This window comes from Bos mutus, chromosome 7 (genome assembly GCF_027580195.1).
Source record: "Bos mutus isolate GX-2022 chromosome 7, NWIPB_WYAK_1.1, whole genome shotgun sequence".
In the NCBI taxonomy this organism is placed as follows: Eukaryota; Metazoa; Chordata; class Mammalia; order Artiodactyla; family Bovidae; genus Bos; species Bos mutus.
The window spans coordinates 26,817,947-26,830,579 of record NC_091623.1 but is presented as its reverse complement, the minus strand read 5'-3'; the positions used below and the strand labels follow the sequence as shown (position 1 = coordinate 26,830,579).

The 12,633-nt window shown below is 39.2% G+C and overlaps 1 long non-coding RNA gene across 1 annotated transcript in view; it reads right to left on the bottom strand.

Moving 5' to 3' along the window:
* LOC138988609 (uncharacterized) overlaps window positions 1–12,633 on the bottom strand; it is a 565,076-nt gene that overhangs the window by 351,555 nt on the left and 200,888 nt on the right. Inside the window, exons 4-5 of the long non-coding RNA XR_011464881.1 lie at window positions 2,367–2,441; window positions 2,155–2,229 (exon numbers count right to left, since the gene is read on the bottom strand). This is a non-coding gene — a long non-coding RNA (uncharacterized lncRNA). The remainder of the gene's footprint in view (window positions 1–2,154; window positions 2,230–2,366; window positions 2,442–12,633) is intronic.

Here is a 12,633-nt window from a genome sequence, read left to right as displayed (position 1 = left end):
GGACTGTACTTTGGAGTAATTTATTAAAATATCATTGGTACTAACACATATGCCATACAGAACTTTATTAAGTAACTTACACACGTTTATAAAATGACTTTACAATTATGCTATTTATTGATAAGCTTTTAATAAGTTATGCCTTTATGAAGAAATTAGCACAACTGGAAACTGGTTTATGGTCCTGCTATATTTGTGCACCAATGATACTGTAGAGCAGAAAACAGGCCAGCAAAGAGCAGGTGTTCAACTTTCAACAGATAGGAAGCCTTAGTAAACAGTTAGATTATTGGCTCTGAGCTCAGATCAGTTGGATAAACAAAGATCTGCCCAAGTAAGGAAGGACTGCTCTGTGTTTTTTCTCTGATCTTCCATCAATCAGTACCACATTCTGAAGTTGGGTTTCCAAAGACAGACACAGTCCCATTCTTCTCCTCAGGGTCATCCCATATCTAGACTGTTGTTGAAGCAGGGGAGCCACAATTCAGAAGAGGATATATTAAGAGGACATCCTGATGCAGACTATCCACTGCATATCTTATATTTAACCTACTCTTTTTTTTTTTTTTTTTTTTAACCGAAAGAACCCTGCTTTTATCTAGGGTAGCAACAAAACATTGCTTAAAAACTACATTTTCTCACCTCTCTTGCATTAGAATTGGGCATGTGATACAATTTGACCAGTAAGAAATAGAAGTTGCTGTTAATGTGTCCTAAAAAGCTCCTTAAAAGGAGAAGCAGACTCAGGAGGCTTGCACTCTATTGCTTTGGGCTCTTCCCATTTTTCCCTGCCTGCAATGGGAACACTGGTGGCTGTAGCCACAGTGGCCACCTCCAGAGCCTGAGAACGAGAATCACACCTTCAGGCAGAGGAGAAACCTAGAAGGTCCTGGGTCCCTGATGAATCTGCTGAGTCACCACGGAGCTGTCTACTGCAGGGTCTCTGCTATGTGAGAGAAAAATAAACTCCCTTCTGTTTTAAGCCTCTAGTTTGGTGGTTCCTATTGGTTCATAGCAAAATATAATTTCTGACTGAAATAAGTCTAGTCCTAAAGTTATCAATCATAACATAAGAGGACTTGAAATCATGTCATTTGAGAAAGGTTGAAGGAACTGGGGATTTACATCTGGAAAGAAGGAAGTGGAAAATATAGAAAATAAGTATATTCAAAGTTGTGAGTCACTGATGTATGAAGAGCCACAGAAGCCAAGTTAGAAAGGATGAGTGAGAACAAGAGGAGCAGACCAGCTCAAACTAAAAGATTTTTCACATAATAAGACCTAGCTGCTCATGGATGGGGTTCCATCAGGGGAAGGGTTCAAGTATTAGGATGAATGTCTATCCCACAGGAATACAGTAAGGACAAGAAAACACTAAATGGGATAGTTGGGCAGGATGATATTTACTTACATTTCCACACCCAATCCAGAGAGTCTATAAATCTATGAGTTCCTAATACCTAATCATCAATTCTCTCTACTATAACAAATATTTTCTGAATGCCTGTGAGGTGGATTTTATTGCTTTCCTCTGTTTATTGTGTTTAATTCACCTAACTTATGCCATCTGTAGGCCTCTTTCAAGGACAACTGCCTTTTCACTTAATCTTAGAAGTGTCTTTAGCTTGTCAGAATTTGAAAAGAAATTCATTTGCAGCTAGAACAGACTAAGCAGAAGTTACAGACATTCGCTGCATCTAATTGCATGCCAAGCACTGAGCCATGTGCTCTAAATTCATGATCTATAATTTCACAACAATCCTATGAGGAAAACAGTTTCATTGCTTCCATTTTTAAAGGAGTAAAATAAGGCCCAGGGAGCTTAAATAATTTTTCAAGATCACATAACTAAGGGTGATGCCAGAATGGAACTTGTCAATCAGACTCTAGGATCCCATACTCCTGACACCTATTCTATGTCTGGCTTCAAAAAGACATATACATCCAAGGATCATAGTAAAACCAAGAGTGAATTACAGGGACCATAAAATCAAAGGATGAAGTCAAATACCCTGTGGTTTCTGAATATGTCTCTTGGTAAATTTATTTATTTTAATTGAAGGGTGATTGCTTTACACTACTGTGTTACTTTCTGCCAAACTTCGGCAGGAATCAGCCACAGGTTTATCCTCGTCCCCTTCCACTTGAACACACCTCCTTGAATATTTCTTTACCAATACTTTCTTCTTTTACATTCAATGTCACTTTATCCTTGTCTCTAAGTATCACCTGGTAAAAAACAAATATGAAATAATGCACATTAAAAAGGTATATGGCAGCTATACGACAAAGGACGGTACTTAGTCTCTGGATAAATTGGTGAGGGGTTAGAAGGTCAGCCTTTCTCCACAAACAGCTACAATTACCTTTGTAAGCCAGAGCAGCTCCAACCGAAATCTTCTCCCATCGATGACTGAGTGGAGGCCCACAGATTAAAAAACCTTGAAAGTATAAAAACACAGTAATTTTTCACAACAAATCTGACAACAAAATTTAAAAGTCAATATTTGAAATTAGCTTAATATTTGAAAAACAAGATACTTATTGCAAAGGTCCTAAACTTTTCTCTTACATAATCGTTAACACAAGAATATGAGCTGGCACAGTGTTTCATCATAAATCCTTGTCAGGACTTAAAAATCTGTCCCTTAAAAGCTGAAATAACTGCTTAATTGTTTTTTAAAAAAATAGCCACTGACATTACAGCTGAACAAATAAAATATTAATTTATTAACTTTATTCTAACCTCTTTTTTTCTGGTTTCATTTTTAAGTCATTTTGAAGCTCTATCGCATTTTGCCACTTGTTCTGATACACTCTGATTCTGCCTTGCATGCTGATCAGTCAAGATAAACTCAGGATCAGAACTCTGAAACCGCAGACTTCAAGTATGCCCAGACATATGCCATGCGTTTCATCTCACAAAAGCCTGGCACATTGTGACCCCCTCACCATGGAGACCATCCTATTTAGTGCACCCTGTATCATCCTGACTACAGGCACGGAGACCCCGATAGTCATGAATATGATTTTCCCTCTCTTCACACCCAGTCAATGTGCATCAAGTAGTTCAATAAAATATACTTTGGAACTAGGTCCAAAAGGAATGAGGAGCAAAGAAGAGAGAGGCAGGAAGAAAGAGAGAGAAAGAGAGGAAGTAAGCTTTGTAGAGATAAATAAATAAAGGTGAAGCCAAGAAAGCTTGGTGATGGCTCTCATTTTTTGGCAGGTGGATTTATGGTGTTAATGGCAAAGAGCAGAAAGCCAGGAGGAGGTCCTTCTCACTGACCTCAAAAATACATGCATCAATTATGGGCTTTGGTAAATATGTCTCCTATAAGCAGTGGCCCTACCTGTCACCACCAAGGGGTCTACTATGACTGAGCCTGTAAGTTAGGAACGTCCTTCCTCCTGTCCCCCAGCCGTGTGTCTCACATGGCCGCTCTGGGGCACCAATCGCCTTGCTCAGAACAGCCAGGGCAGTGGCAGTTTTTCTCTGCACATTGCGCCTCGGCCCTTTGCTCCCATAAGGTAACCCTGCAGGTGCTTTTCTTTGCTTAGACTATCAGCATATTTAAAGGAGCTGCATTTTCCTAAACTACCAAGCATGCAAGGGGCTGTGAAGTTATGACAGTTGCCAAGCAGTTTTTCTGGGGGCAAAATAACAGGAAAGAGAGAAGTTGGGTCTCCTTCCTGCTGCAGCCCAGGACCAAGCATGGCCGCCATCCCAAGAGGGAAAGAAAAATCACTGATCGGACTGTGTCTGCTCCGCATTCCAGCTGGACATTGCATCCTTTCCCTCCATCCTGAGTGTGCGAGACAGGAGCATGCTGACACATGTGGACACATGCTTGTTCCAAGTTTTACATTCTAAACAATAACTCCTCAGCAATTCAGAACTAACCACTGCAACAACACAGGGTCCTCTGAGACACAACCATGCAATCAAAGCCAACAAGTAAACAAAACCTTCTGGGCAGCCAGAATACAAGTCACAGTATTCCTCTCCCAGAGCTGGACAGTGACTCTCAGGAAAGATTGCCAGAGCTTTGCCCAAAATCCAGCTCATTCTAAATAAGACCTAGTTCTCAGCAGTTTGGCTATGTGGGAGTACAGCCCACAGAGATCAGAAACAGAAATGAAAGCATGTGTACGTACTGACAGCGGTACAGAAACAGCTGGCTTTCAAGGAAAAGGCAGAGCTAACAGCAGCACACAAGCAAACCAAAACCCGTAACAACATAGGATTAAAATGCAGGAGAAAATTATCTGCTTCAATGACTTCCATAATATACTGCATAGCTCAGTAAAATAAGTCATATTTTAATGACAATTCTGAATCATCAGGAAACATACAAAGCTTCAATGCCTGGTGAAAGCTGAGGAGTTTTAACTTTTTTTAAAAAAAAGTCATGGCACTTCATTAGGTAAAGTTCCATTTTCTGCAATTCCCAAGTAATTTTACTGAAATGATTATACACCAATATGTATCTTTAAGGTACATGGTTATTAGCCACCTAATAAGAGTCAGACGTGACTGAGTGACTTCACTTTCACTTTTCACTTTCATGCATTGGAGAAGGAAATGGCAACCCACCCCAGTGTTCTTGCCTGGAGAATCCCAGGGACTGGGGAGCCTGGTGGGCTGCCGTCTATGAGGTTCACAGAGTCGGACATGACTGAAGCGACTTAGCAGCAGCAGCAGCAGCAGCAATAACCGGTCAGGGCAAAGCCAAGCCGCAAAATGGGGAAACTGGATGAAACTGTCAAATTCAGATTACCACGCAGCAAAGCTGTCGACTTGAGAGAGGTGGATGGAGGCTTAAGAGGAGGATGTACTGAGAAGCTTGCCCCGAAGACAAGTCTTACTTTTCCAGAACATGGTGGTGGTTATTCATGGGCCCTACGTGGCTGCAACCACGCCGGTGGAGCAAAGAGGTGGGGGGTCACTCCTTCTACACAAAGAACTTAGAATAGAAGCGTGGAATTCTAGCTGATCTCCAGGTTAAGAAGGCAGCTTTCCAGGATCCACTCTTGGATATGCTAGCTTGGAATGTCTGTCTGGATCCCTGGAGCCTGCATCTTTTAAACCTTGGCCAAGCTTGGTACCACTGACCGGGGATGCTGCTCTGGGGAGGAGCTCTGTGTGCCTGGACTTCTCAGTTCTGCACCTCCCACCTGAGGGGCCGCTGATCCAAAAGGCACGTGGTGCTGCCTCTGGGACCACTCTGTTCAGCCTGCCTCCCACGTGAACACACAGAGCCCACCCTCTCCCAGGGGAGCCCGGTGAGACTCCGAGCCAGCACCCTCGAGCTAGGTGCAACTAGCACCGAGCTAGCTGCAAGAGATTAAGGCAGAATAAGAAACATAAAACTAGCCACAACTTGGTTTTCTTATATTATTATAAGTAATTGATCCCCACCCTCCACCACCAATGAAAAATACTTGAAAAAAATTAAAAGGAGATTGAATATTTTACTGCATCAAAATCAGTTATAAGAAAAATACAGTTTTGGAGTTTTTTTAAAGTTTCTTCAGGAAACTGACCACGGTGATCAGAATGTTCCAATTCTAACCACTTTCTAGCCTTCTGGCAGTCTATTTAATAAAAATAAAAGCTCACACTTAGGTACTGCTTAGCCTGTTTATCCCTCGATCATTTATTCAGGTATTTGTACTCTCTATTTGGCTTCATTCTTTAATGAATCTCTTTTATTTTCTTTTATCAATTTGATTTCTCCACAGAAATATTACAGTCTCCCCAACTGCACAGATTTTTCAAATACAATCACACATAGACCAAGTCTTTAAAATAAAATGAATCACTAGTAATGAATTTGAATATACATACAAAACCTTCCAGAATGGGTAGAACCAAAGCCTGGCTATGCTTCTTTGGCATTTCAGCCATACTCATTACCATTATGGTCTTTTTCCATTACATAGAAAGCAAACATTGATATCTGTGAGCACACAGAAAATTTCTTCTGCTTAAACTAGGTGAACTCTACTGTCAATGAGGGCAGCTTGTTTAACCTCTTTCCTTCTATTGCTAAACAGGTATACTACATAGTGTGAGACTGAAGGGAAGGAACAGATTAAAGTTTACAGTATTCTGTCCCTTTCTGAAAGATCCCCATTATAAGTGCTAGCAAAGGCAAGAATAAAGTACTTGCCTGATTTGTCCAGAGATGCTATGAAAGTTTCCACACAATCATTAGATTCTAGCTCTTTGGAGGGTGGGATGGTGGCTTTTCATCTCCGATGTGTTTAAAATTGTAACAGCAGGATTGGTAAACTTGGGACTCTATCCAGTTTCTAGAAGTTTCCAGCTGTCTTCATCAAATAACACCCTTTACATTATTCCTGCATAGTAATACCCTGAAATTAAGTGAACTAAAATTCTCTAGAACATGGTATGGCTCCTAAACACACTACTATATGTACGCATGTTCGATGAGTAGGATAGATTGGGCTCAGGGGAACAATGAAAAATATTTCTCTGGAGTCAACTGAAACAAATTTTGAGTGGATTATCTGAACAAAAATGAAAATCAGCTATTATTCTTTCCTTGATTAGTAGATATATTTTACATTTATTCTAAATAACCTACAAAGTTCCTTCTTCTACATATTGCCATCCCCGCTTCCTAAAACATATTCTCTGAGGCTATATTTACTACATTCATAGAGGCCTTACCCACACAGTCACTCAGTACGTATTTAATCAAGGAATGAATACACACCATTTAAAAAACTCAACCAAATATCTCAAGTATCGAAACAGAAAGATGTTCACAATTTAAGAATGCTATCTTGAGTCATTGTAGGAGAGAGTACAGGTTTTGCAGCGATTAGAACTGGGTTACAAGTCTCGTTAGAGGCTAACTAATGTACAAGCCTCAAACATTCAGCTTTCCCATCCATCAAATGAGGTTAATCATTTGCAGAGTTTCTAGAAAGATTAGAAATAATATCTGGAAATCTCTAAGCACAGTGTCTGCATATATCATTTTAATGATGATGATTAGTTTTCTTTAAAAAATAATACTAAGAGCACGTTATTTCCATCATTTTGAATGTCCCAACTTTTTCTATGCCAGGTAATCCTACTAATATTTTATTTTGCTTGACATAACTTCCCAGAACAGTAGAGCAGCATATTCAGAAGATATAAGAAAACACACTCCAAAGTAAATATAAATAATTTTTAAATCTTAGAATATTACTGAATTCCAATGTTTGGAACTGTACTGAGAGTTTTTCTTTATCCATGAGGATTCTTGGATTGCAAGAAGAGAAAGTTGAGTCAAAATGAATTTATCAGAAGGATACAGGGTAGTTCACAGAATTGGAGGAAATGCTTTATAATCTTGCCTTGGAGGAACTGACAGAACTAGGTCACTCTGGAGACCAGGGTAGAGGAACTAGGAGTGAGCTTTAGGGCAGCCAGGTGGAATGTTCCAAGTCTAACCACTCTCTAATGTTCTGTCACTCTGCTTAATAAGAAAGTTCACACTTGTATACTGCTTACCCTGTGCCAATACTGCTTCTAAGTACTATGCATGCATTAAGTCAATCCTAACTTAATGAGGATTTATGAGACAGGGTAATTCTCAGGAAAAAAGTAAAGTCTCATCAGTATACCTTGAGTCATGTTCCTATGCATTGGGTAAGGATGTATCTCATCTGATAGTCCCACCAAGGTGAGATGGAATAGCCAACGCCATGGTAATTTTAGCAAAAGAAGGGTTAAGCGTGGCTGGGTAGGTAAAATCCACAAATATCTACTACATTTGATAGAACCCATATGTCTGGCTTTGAAAGATTCTATGTCTCTATTTCTAGTTGGCAAAATATTTTCTATTAGTGATATGCACTGATGAGCATTTCAGCTCAGTTCAGTCACTCAGTCGTGTCTGACTCTTTGCGACCCCATGAATCGCAGCACTCCAGACCTCCCTGTCCATCACCAACTCCCGGAGTTCACTCAGACTCACGTTCATCAAGTCAGTGATGCCATCCAGCCATCTCATCCTCTGTCGTCCCCTTCTCCTCCTGCCCACAATCCCTCCCAGCATCAGAGTCTTTTCCAATGAGTCAACTCTTCGCATGAGGTGGCCAAAGTACTGGAGTTTCAGCTTTAGCATCATTCCTTCCAAAGAAATCCCAGGGCTGATCTCCTTCAGAATGGACTGTTTGGATCTCCTTGCAGTCCAAGGGACTCTCAAGAGTCTTCTCCAACACCACAGTTCAAAAGCGTCAATTCTTCGGCGCTCAGCCTTCTTCACAGTCCAACTCTCACATCCATACATGACCACAGGAAAAACCATAGCCTTGACTAGACGGACCTTTGTTGGCAAAGTAATGTCTCTGCTTTTCAATATGCTATCTAGGTTGGTCAAAGCTTTCCTTCTAAGGAGTAAGCGTCTTTTAATATCATGGCTGCAGTCCCCATCTGTAGTGATTTTGGAGCCCAGAAAAATAAAGTCTGACACTGTTTCCACTGTTTCCCCATCTATTTCCCATGAAGTGATGGGACCGGATGCCATGGTCTTCGTTTCCTGAATGTTGAGCTTTAAGCCAACTTTTTCACTCTCCTCTTTCACTTTCATCAAGAGGCTTTTGAGTTCCTCTTCACTTTCTGCCATAAGGGTGGTGTCGTCTGCATATCTGAGGTTATTGATCTTTCTCCCAGCAATCTTGATTCCTGCTGTGCTTCCTCCAGCCCAGAGTTTCGCATGACATACTCTGCATATAAGTTAAATAAGCAGGGTGACAATATACAGCCTTGACGTACTCCTTTTCCTATTTAGAACCAGTCTGTTGTTCCAGGTCCAGTTCTAACTATTGCTTCCTGACCTGCATATAGGTTTCTCAAGAGGCAGGTCATTAGAAAGTTCAAAAATAAAATGCCTATCTTCCAGAAGTGGAAGTTATACTTTGTCTTCTATTATATATGTGGATAGAAATACAGAAATACTCAAAATGAATATATGATTGCACACTGATTCCAGTGATTAATAAAATTAAAAAATAGGTATTGAACAACAACAAAAAGAAACTGTAAATTCAGTCAAGTTTAGCACTCCTGACTTCACTGGGTCTAGGAACCATAGAAGAGAGAAGGAAATTCTCCCTCCATTACCCCAGGATTAGTGAGATAAACATTCTCCCAATCTCTTGTAAGCCCCTGGTAAAACAATCCCTTCACTGAGTTACTCAAATAAACGAGACTCCCACTGCCAGAGAAAAAAAGACATTCTATTATCCCGCAAACTTTCATTTTCAAAAATCAGTTCTGATGTTTGACCTGAAAAAGGGGGGGAAAAAGCAGTTGCTGCCAATAAACTATATGTGAGGTTCCTGCAGGATAGTAGGAACAAGTCAAAAGTTATAAGTGAAAAGAACAAACAATCGAAGCTATTTCAAGAGTAGTCCCCATTTTTTTCTAATCAAAACCTGATTGTCATTACTACCATTTGAAGTATCTTAGAAACATGAAGAAACCTTAAAGTTTTCAACACATGAAGAATAATACAAAAGTTATACAATGATAATTCGTATCCTTTAAGTTCAAGGTGATATTCATCCTTTGTTTCGTCATTACATGTTCTTTAAAAGCTTGTGACGTTCAAGTCAATAGGATAATGTTAAAAGAACTCGATATGTGAATCAAAGTGTAAGTGCCTCACACCCCCTATTCTTAGATTTCCACTGATGTTCAAAGGGTTATCAAAGATGAGAAAGTCACTTTCAAATTAGAAGCCATGGTAATAATCTTCCACAAAGCAAACACTTAGAGGAGTTTCAGCTATATAAAGTAGATAAGATATAAAGCATACAAGAACAGTCAAGGAATAACTCTCAAATTCTCCAGCACCTAGTCACTTATTTGTAAGGACAAGATCTAATAGCTGGGTGTTCTAAGACAGCAGAGAGTAAAAACACATCCCTTCAATTGGTATCTCAAAGATTTGAATAAGCACCATTTGAAGCCCTCAAATTATTACAGAGGCCGTATCAAGTTGTAAGATTGCAGTTGGGCATAGATGCAGCTTACATATAGCATGAGGCAAGCTGGCTAACAAACAGGCAGTCAAGAAGCCTGCATAGCACCTTCACCAAATATGGAGAGAAAACACGGCCCAATCAACCTTCCTCTATTGGACTACACAGGTGTCCCTCTCCCTTCCTTCTCTCTACAGTCTTCAGGAGAGGAATCTGCTAATCAACAAAATAACTAATACCAAGCTTAAGAAAGCTGGAATCTAACCTACCAGCATGTGGGGAGACAACAAACATGAATAGCCCACTGCTCACAGAAAAATGAGAAACAGGGAGAAAAAAATACTACGTAGGATTGGTTTATAAAGACATTCTATGGCATAACAAATTGAAGACAGCATTCAAGATTTTTTAAAAATCAAACTTACATACCTACTACACAGGGAAATACAAGTAAATGTTAGAAAACATGACCTTCATGTCCCCAAGAAGATTAAGAATACATGAAATGGGATTAGATTATAAATTCGATGGAAGTTTACTTGGTTAAAAGGGGGAGGTAATATCATACAGAGACCAAAAGATGTAGTATCATAACTTTAACCTATGTGAACACTGCAGAAAATAAAATTAGAAATACCAAGGTAGCTGCACAAAGAGGTATGTAGCATCATTTTTAAGGCAGTATTTTTATTGGCTCCTGCCTTATTACTTTCCTAGCCCTTATTAAATAGTGAACCTATTAACATAGGAAACAGGAAGCATATTTAATATTCATTAGTATTTATATTCATGAATATTCATCAGTGTGAATATTCATCAGTGGTGGATAGTTTAAATAAATTATACTGTATCCAAACTGTGGAAAACTATGCAACTATCAAAAATGATGAGTAGGTTTTAATTTTATGACATTAAAATTTATCTAAAAATTGAAGAAATGCAAAATTGTATATAATAAGATGTCATTGAAAAATACGTACAGAGGGAAAACGAAAGCAGAGGAAAGAGAACAATCCAAAACAATATGCCCCCAAAAGCCTAACATTTGTTAAACCAGGTTATACAGATTACACTTTTGTCTTGTTTTCACTTTTCTCGAAATGATTTGAAAAAAGTAGCACTGTGTTTAATTCTTTCTTAGTTGAGGGAGATGGTTTAAACTTTGGGGTTATACTCACATGATCTTCCGTTATTAAACCAAGAAACCATGAAAATGAAAGAATTAAGTACACAATTTCAATAAATTAGAAGGTAAAGCAAACCTAGAGAACAAAAAGAGGGGCTTCCCTGGTGGTCCAGTGGGTAAGACTCCACACTCCTAAGGCAGGCGGCACCGTTCTGTCCCCGGTGGGGAAACGAGATCCCTTCTGCATGCATGCTGCAGCCAGGAGGCCACATGCTGCGACTAAGCCTGAATGCTGCAGCCAACCATCCTGCAGCCTGCAGCCAAAATACATAGAATGTTTTTTGAAAAGAACAAAAAAGAAGTATAAAGGTAAAAATATATCTTAATAAATTCAAAAATAGAAAAATAAAATTAAAAATAAATCCATGACAAATCCTTTGGATAAAAATAAGCTTTATGAAAAGTTAAGAATGAGTAAGGAGACAAATCAACAGATACAGAGAGGTTTTTTTTCCCCATTGCTAAAATACATACATTCAGTTTTATGAAAAATAAACTTGAAGTGTGAATAAAAATGATACGCTTAAAGAAAAACATACCAATTTCCAAAATTCAATCAAGAAGATAGAGGCAACCTCAACAGATCAATGATTATGAAAAGAATTTAAGACTTTGTCAAAGATCATTTCCAGAATATGGTTCCAGGTCCGTTTTATTTTTATGTACAAATGATAGAAAATGTCCAAGGAATTGATGATTTTTCAAACTGCCAGTGATTGCTTCCACAAACTTCTGGACAGCATTTTAAGAAACCAATTTACCCCTAACTCCCACATTAGGCAAAATTAGAAAACAGATATACCTAAAAAAAATTTAAACACATATTTGAAAAAGATTCATATACGTAAAATTCCAGCAGAGACAAGCCAAGGGTACTCACCCCTGTAGGAAGGTTCTGAGGTGGCTCATTATGCCAGCCCTCTTCTCAGGGTTGTTTTTTTCCTCTCCCTACAGAACAAGACTCTTGAGAGTCACCACAGCCCCTGGTGCAGATTCAGTGTGGACAGAACTCACACAGTTTTAGTTCCTGTTGAACATCAATGGATTTGAATTGCTAGAAGGCCAGAGGGCTGAACTCAATGACCAGAAGCACCTGGGTCTCAGCTTCTCTCTGAGAAATGCTTCCATCACTCTATGTTAAACACACAAAGAAAACTAGAGGTGGGCTAAAGGATTCAGTGGAAGAAGATTTACTTCTGATTGGAAGGATGAGGAATCAGGAAAGAGATGGTGGCATCTGAGTTGGTATTTCAAAGATTCACAAGATATTGTCCAACATAGGACCACCAGATGAGATACATGCCACTCAGTTAACTTTGAATTTTAGATAAGCAAATAATTTTTAGTATGTGCGTGGTAAGTCATTTCAGTTGTGTCCGACTCTTTGAGACCCTATGGACTGTAGTCTGCCAGGCTCTTCTGTCCATGGTATTCTC